The sequence below is a fragment of the Suncus etruscus genome, chromosome X, assembly GCF_024139225.1.
Source record: "Suncus etruscus isolate mSunEtr1 chromosome X, mSunEtr1.pri.cur, whole genome shotgun sequence".
Classification (NCBI taxonomy): domain Eukaryota; kingdom Metazoa; phylum Chordata; class Mammalia; order Eulipotyphla; family Soricidae; genus Suncus; species Suncus etruscus.
Genome location: NC_064868.1, coordinates 99,232,387 through 99,240,781, shown reverse-complemented (window position 1 = coordinate 99,240,781; position 8,395 = coordinate 99,232,387).

Here is an 8,395-nt window from a genome sequence, read left to right as displayed (position 1 = left end):
AAAAGCCAAGAGAAGTGAAGCCAAGAAAACATCTTAGAGAAAAGGTAATTAATCAGCTTCTGGGCTCTGAATAGCTTCAGCTTCTTCTCTAGATAGACTTGGGGCTTAGTCCTGGCTTTGTGCTCAGGAATCACTCCGTGTAGCTCTTGGAGGTTCCTGTGCAGTACTAGAGATCAAACTTGGATCCCTCAGCCTCTCTCTCTCTCTCTCTCACCCTCTCTCTCTCGCTCTCTCTCACTCTCTCTCTCACTCTCTCTCTCTCTCTCTCTCTCTCTCCTCTCTCTCTCTCTCTCTCTCTCTCTCTCTCTCTTCTCCATAGGCCCATTTTTTTCCCATGCAGGGTTTGCCTTTGCCTTATCTGTGTGCAGTAGTTGAATTTGAAAGACTCTTAGGGAAGAGATAACAGACCCAAACCTCACTTGAGACACATCCCTGAAATAAATATTAACCCTTTCTGCACTGGTGAGCTGTTCATCAGTCAGTGGCTACCCCAGCTCCCGGGATGTGGACCACTGACAAGATGGGTAATGAGCTTTCATTTTCTTTCTACAAAGTCAATTAAAGAAGTGAGTGGTCTCCACTTACTTCACAGTATATTCAGTTCAGTAACCTTTCTTCCTTACAGACTAAATCTTTCCTATGGCTGGAGAACCCAGGCCAGAAATATAGCCAGTTTTTGCTGCATTTGGACTCTATGTGTTGCTCAGGGGAAGGACAAGCCTGTCACACCAAGGATTTGCAAGGTGGTCAATTTACTGCAAGCCAATCTACGCGCAACCGGGGAAGCGCTCTCACTTCCTAATGGATTTTATTTCCAGCCCCTTATCAGAACTCCCCAAGGTAGGCTACTTAGACTAACTAGATTTCAGTCAACTGTATGGAAACAGCTAGATGTAGAAGTTCCTTCAGACAACTTAACAAATGCCTGTCTTATTTGTGTTGGGTCCTCAGGATCTGGCTTTAGTGGTTAGTACTCAGTTGCTTCCCAATAAAATATTGATGCAGTTCTTTTTAGAGCAACTCTAATCAAATGACTGACCAACAGCAGAGCAAGTTTGCAGCAATTCCCTAAAGAAGGGCCTGAGGTGAGGATAAGAACCTACCAGTAATATTGGTGATGCTTAGTTTGTATTTGCACAGTCATTTGCTCATATTAGTGTGTTCCCCAACTTTTTTCTAGCCACAGCCCCCTTCTGATCTTATTTACCTGCCTGTGGGCCTCCTGTCCTATCTGTTGGCCCCCTTATTTCATGATGTACTCCTTGTGGATGCAGTTTTCTTTTTTGGGATATATTGGGAGCTCAACTGGGAGTCCAGCTGATTCACTCATTCATATTTTCAAAGTCTTATTAAAACATAACCATAGGCCATTGCAAGGGATGCCAGGGAATAGATAAACCAATAGTGACAATGGGTCAGAGAAATAGTACAGCAGGAAAGGCATTTGCCTTGCATGCAGCTGACCCCCTTTCCAATCCCAGCATTAAATAGGATCCTGTAAGCACCATCACGAGTGATTTCTGAGCACAGAGCCAGGAGTAAACTCCGAGCGCAACTAGATGTAGCATACCTCCATAAACAGAAAAATGTAAAATGTTTTTCAGGGCTGGAGAGATAGTTACAGGAGGTTAAACTCTCGCCTTGCATATGGATAATTCTGATTCAATATCTGGTACCACATATGGTCTCCAAGCAACACTGTCAGGAATAATTTCTGAGCATAGAGTCAGGAGTAAACCTTGAGCACCACTTGGTGTGGCCTTAATTACCCCAACAAAAAAATCATTTCCAAGAGATGTTCAAAAGAGAAAAAATCATAACATTTCATAGTAAAATTAAAATGGAGGTATAAAAATGGAGGAGAGGAGCCGGCGAGGTGGCGCTAGAGGTAAGGTGCCTGCCTTGCAAGCGCTAGCCAAGGAAAGACTGTGGTTCGATCCCCCGGTGTCCAATATGGTCCCCCCAAGCCAGGGGCAATTTCTGAGCTCTTAGCCAGGAGTAACCACTCAGCATCAAACGAGTGTGGCCTGAAAAAAAAATGGAGGAGAACTGGGGAAATAGTACAAGTAATAGTGCATGAGACCATTCCCAATTTGATCTCAGGACTGTGTATGGTTGGAGACCACATAAACAAATTCTCCTTTTTAGGGATGGGGAGTGTTTGAACCACATTTGGCAACACTCTGGGCGCACTCTTTTTTTTTTTTTTTTTTTTTTGGTTTTTGGGTCACACCCGGCATTGCTCAGGGGTTACTCCTGGCTGTCTGCTCAGAAATAGCTCCTGGCAGGCACGGGGGACCATATGGGACACCGGGATTCGAACCGACCACCTTTGGTCCTGGATCTGCCGTTTGCAAAGCAAACGCCACTGTGCTATCTCTCCGGGCCCATCTGGGCGCACTCTTAACTGCTCAGAAATCACTCCTGGCTTTGCTTGGGACATGAAATGCAGTACCAGGGATTGAACCAGATTCACGTGCATGCAAGACAAGTGCCTGAACCTCGGTACTGTCTTTGTGGCTCTTACCACAGGTTCTTGAGCTCAGCATGATGTTTCCAAAAAATTCTAGTTGCTGTTGGAACTACTGACATTTGAAGGGAATAATGATCCTTTCTGTAATTAACTATCCTATAGAATATTTCCAAAGTCTCCCTAGATTCTATGTAAGTAAAAGCATCTCATAACTCTGAGTTGGGACAACAAAAAACAATATCTCCAGAGGTCCAGAGCGATATATAGCACAGCGAGCCAACCCTAGTTTGATCCCCAGCATTCCATATGGCCCCTTGACACTCTGCTAGGAGTAATTTCTGAGCTTAAAGCCAGGAGTAAACTCTGTGTGCCACTGGGTGTGATCTAAAAACCAAAAAAAAATATCTCTAGACCTGACCAGAAAGACTTAGAGGACAAAATCTCCCCAGTTGAGAAATGCTTACTTAGCACCAAAGGTTTGTTTGAGGGGCGTGATGGGAAAAGAGGGCAGAAAGCCAGAAAGGGGCCCAGGTCAGGAAAACCATGCGCCCAGTGATAAGAAGTCTGAACTTTATCCTGAAGATCAGAAGAAACCCTTGAAGGATTGCAAAGCCAGAGGATGATATACTGAGCTGTGTATTAAGACGACCCCTCTGGCAGCAGCAAAGAGTTGAAAATGTGCAGGGAATGCGTAGTCAGATAGGAATCGGGCTTAGCAGACTCTGGCAATCTTGCAGAAGGCCTGAACATCAGGGTAAAAGTCGTGGCTGTGGGGATGGAATGGAGAAAAAAGATTTGAGAGATTTTAAGAGAAGTCAAATTCGAGGGCTGGGGAATGGGTTCAGAGGTCAGGGGTACAAGTGGTGCCTGTGCAAATCTCTCAGCAGGACTGAATCTGAACAGTGTCACCTCGGCGGGCCCTAGCATTGAACCCGTCCAGTCTAGTTGGCTCCATATGGCAGGGAGTGGCTCTCAGGCTTCCTGCAGACTCTTGGGAGGCCCCAACTCCCCCAAAATGAGAAATAAAACTCCTCTGAGTTTGTGATTCAGAGTTGGGGGATGAGGAAAAAGAGCTGACTCTTGAGTTTCTAGTTTCAATAATAGAATAAATCATGGCGCCCGTCACAGATAGAGGGAACAGACCAAGAAAGACGGGTTAGGGGAGGAGCACACATTTTATTTCTGACAGCTTGAGCCAAAGCCACTCTGGGACTTTCAAGGGAAAAGGTTCCAAGGGGAATTTGCTCTCCTGCTCAGGATTATGCTAAGACCTCTGAGTGCCACAAGCTTGTGTGAGTCCTGAGAAAGATCAGAAGGGAAAGCTGATATTAGGCTGAGCATTTTCTCCAAAACTGCTGTGGTGTTTTCTCTCATTTAATAAACATTTATGGGGTGGCTAACTCTAGGCTGGGTGCAGGGGTATAAAGCCAAGTGTGTTTTACTTTAGTAAGTTGCTTTCCAGGATGTGGCCATTCACAGAGGGAGAAAGACAAGCCAGTATGTAATAGCAATGAAGTTTGGGGGACTGGAGTGATAGTAAAATGGGTAAGGAGTTCGCCTTGCACACAGTTGACCTAGGTTCTGTCCCTGACATCCCCTGAGCCCATCATAAGTAATTCTTGTGTGCAGAGCCAGGAGTAATTCCTGACCATGGAGTGTAGCCTCAAAACTAAAAAATAAATTTAATTAAATAATAATGAAGTTTGTAGGAGATATAATAGTAGGTAGCACATATGCTCTGCATATAGCTGATCAAGGTTCTATTACTGACACCCCACAGGATCTCATGGGTACTAGGCAGAATCTCTGAGTGTAGAACCAGGATCACTGCTAGGTGTGTTTTTTCCCCATTCCAAAATTACACCCAGTGGGTAACCTCCACGCTGCAGCAGCCCTGGAAAGCAGAACCTGAGGGGTCATACAGAGAGAGTCAGGTGCTTTCTTTGCATATGGCTGACCCAGGTTCCATCTTGCCCACCACACATGGACATCCAAGCACAGCCAGGAGTGATCTCTGAACACAGAGCTTGGAGTAAATCCTGAGTACCACCTAGTGGGGCCCAAAACACAAAATAGTAATATAATAATAACAATAATAATAATAATAATAATAATAATATCTGGTGGTGCTTGAGGACTGCTCCTAGCTCTGTGTCCAGGGACTGTTCTTGATGGTGTTTGGGGATCATATGATGCTGGGAATCAAATGCAGACCTACTGCATGCAAAACACTTTGAGTCTTACCCCCAGCCAAATAACGGAGTTTGTTTTTCTGTTTTGTTTTGTTTTATTTTTTAATTGGGGGCACACCCAGATGCACTCAAGGTTTACTCATGGCTCAGGAATTACTCCTGGTGGGTTTGGGGCCCATGTGGGGGCAGGGAAGCCAATGTTAGTTGGCTCTTGTACAAGTACTATCTCCCCAGCCCCCACATAACGGAATTTGATGAGCTCCGTGATGAACATATGCAAAGTAAAAGAGAGGCAGGGATTCTGGCAGAATGAGTGTGAGGGAAATCGAGGGACAACGCTTATTGGGAGAGGCAATATGCAAGCATAGCAGGGCCAAGAAACTAACTAATCCTTGTAGCCTGGAAATTTCTCAATCTCAGCACTATTGATATTTGGGACCAGAACATTCTGTGTTCTGAGGGCTGCCCTCTGCATTGCCAGAGCCAAGCCATAGTTTTGGATTCTACTTGCTAGATGTCAGAAGTACCATCCCCACTCCAATACTTGTATTCCTGTCAGGGGCAAAACCAGCCAGACTGAGAACCACTGAGCAATCAGAAGTATAATCTGATTGGGAGCACCGGGCACTGTGTTTGGAAATTCATCAGCTTGTACATGCAAAGCTAAGCTGCCCTGCCCATAGGGGCTGGAAGCAGCAGGCCACAGAACTGGGTTGCTGGAAGACTTCACTGACATCAGATTGGCCTCAGGACTGATGAAAGTGTTATTGTACCTTTCTCTGATTGCATGGCAATTTAGAATGTCTCCTGGCTCAAGTACTAGCCTTAGATTGCAGCTGACCTAGATTCGATCCCTGGCACTGCAAATGGCTGCACGAGCACCACCTGGGGTCGCTCCTGAGCACAAAACCATGAATAGCCCTTGAACACTACCACAAGTGGTTCAATAATTGTCCCAGAAAAAATTCTAGAATGTTTGCACCACACCTTTTCTTCTGTCCTCTTTATTTTGTTTATTTATTTTTATTTATTTTGGTTTTGGGGCCACACCCGGCGTTGCTCAGGGGTTACTCCTGGCTGTCTGCTCAGAAATAGCTCCTGGCAGGCACGGGGGACCATATGGGACACCGGGATTCGAACCAACCACCTTTGGTTCTGGATTGGCTGCTTGCAAGGCAAACGCCACTGTGCTATCTCTCTGGGCCTGGCAGGCTCAGTGGACTATGGGGATGCTGGGAATTGAACCTGTGTCATCCCGTGTCAGCTGCGTGTGGCACAAATGCCCTACCTCTGTGCTAACACTCCTGCCCTCATGTGAGACTCTTTATCATGAGTCAGCCTGAAGTCTTCCTCCAACTTCTCTAGCTCCTTCCCACGTTGTTCTTCAACTGTTATTTTCCCTGAGGAAATAATTCTATGTTTAATCCTGTCTTTTTGTGTGTGTGTGTGTGTGTGGTTTTTGGGTCACACCCGGTAGTGCTCAGGGGTTATTTCTGGCTCCAGGCTCAGAAATTGCTCCTGGCAGGCACAGGGGACCATATGGGGCGCCGGGATTCGAACCGATGACCTCCTGCATGAAAGGCAAACGCCTTACCTCCATGCTATCTCTCTGGCCCCTTAATCCTGTCTTGATTTCTGGACAGCATAATCTGACCATCAGAGGTCAGATTTAGAATTAGAAATATCTGGATGCAAGGAGGCTGGAGTGATGAAAACACCATGTCAAGAGTTTGCCTTGTAATGGTCGATTTGGGTATTATTCATTCATACCCAATATGGGTCCATTGATCCCGCAATTACTGACTGAGTGCAGTCAGGAGTAATCTCTGAGTACCATTAGGTGTGACCTCAAAACCAAAAACCAAAATAAAACAAAACAAAACTTCATTCCAGGGCCAGAAAGATAGTACAGGCAGTTGTTTTGCATGCAGCCAACTACAGTTCAATCCCTAACACTGCTTATCGTACCCTGAGCATCACCAGAAGTGATTCCTAAAAACTGTGTGGTGTGGCTCAGAAACAAAACACAAAAAATTCATATCTCTGTTATGATGCTACTTTCTCTTACTGTGTGGTCAGTCATATATGTATGAATATGTAATCAGTCAGGGATGTATGAATGGCATCATACATTCCCAAGCCTCCTTTGAATCGAAATGGAGATATGGGCATGCTGATGATAGGTGTGGCATGTTGACTGCACCCCTCAAATGTATCAACATTTATACACGTGTAAACCAATGTTGTCTCAATAAATGGTCAATTTAAAAACATACAATTGGAGGAGGTGATGATGCTATCTCCAAAAGTTTCTCTGAGGATAAAATATATTGCCACTAAAAAAGTTAGGAGCTGGGGATGTGGCTCAGTGACAGTGTTCATGCCTTGTATGTGTGAGGCTTTAGACTGTTTCTGGTCCCTACAAAAATAAGCACACAAATAAACAGATAATAGTTAGCAAAGTTCCAAACACTAAGAGCTATGGATCTATGGAGAAAGAGGTGTTCTGAGCCAAAGGGGCAAGATAATACATTAAAGATGACAGTGATAAAGGCCTAGAAAGGTGAATTTCAGTAATACGTGGTCACATTGTGAGTAGAAAGCAGAAAGTGAGGTAAGATTGTGGAAGACAGAAGGTTTTGGGTTGTTTTTGGGCCACACCCAGCAGAGCTCAGGGGTTTCTCCTTGCTATGAGCTCAGAAATCACTCCTGGCAGGCTCAGTGGACTATGGGGATGCTGGGAATTGAACCTGTGTCATCCTGTGTCAGCTGCGTGTGGCACAAATGCCCTACCCCTGTGCTAACACTCCTGCCCTCATGTGAGACAGAAGTAGGGTTCAAACCCTTGAACCTTTTTTATTTCTTTGTTTCTGGGCCACATCTGGCCATGCTCAGAGGTTACTCCTTACTCTTTGCTTAGGTATCACTCCTGGAAAGCTTGGAGGAAGATAGAAGATGACAGGGATCAAACCAGGGTAGACTGTGTGCAAGGCAAGTGCTCACCCACTGTACTATCATGCTGCTTCCCTCCTGAATCTTCTTTTTCTTTATTTTTTCTTCTTGATTTTTGGGTCACACCCAGCGGCGCACAGGGGTTACTTCTGGCTCTGCACTCAGGAATTGCTCCTGGCAGCCTCTGGAGACCATATGGGATGCTGGGATTCGAACAATCGTCTGTCCTGTATCGGCTGTGTGCAAGGCAAATGTCCTATCTTTCTGGACCCAAACCTTTTTTTTTCTTTTTTTTGGGGGGGGGTCACACCCGACAGTGCTCAGGGGTTACTCATGGCTGTCTGCTCAGAAATAGCTCCTGGCAGGCACGGGGGACCATATGGGACACCAGAATTCAAACCAACCACCTTAGGTCCTGGATCAGCTGCTTGCAAGGCAAACGCCGCTATGCTATCTCTCCGGGCCCTTTTTTTTTTTCATTTTTTAAGTCTTGGGGTCACAACTAGTGGTACACAGAAGTTGAACCCAGTGCTGCTCAGTGGGGCTGGGGGTCAAACATAGGGCTCCTTCAATATATGAACTCTAGCCCTTAGAGTTATTGTTCCTTTTTGTTTTTTGTTTTGGGCCATACCTGGCTATGCTTTGGGCTTACTCCTAGTTATTCACTCAGGAATTACTCTTTCCAGACCTTGTGGGGGCAAATATGTTGCTGGGAATCAAATTTATGCAAGTCAAGTGCCTTCCTTACCTGCTGTACTATGACTTGTCAGTCCCTTGA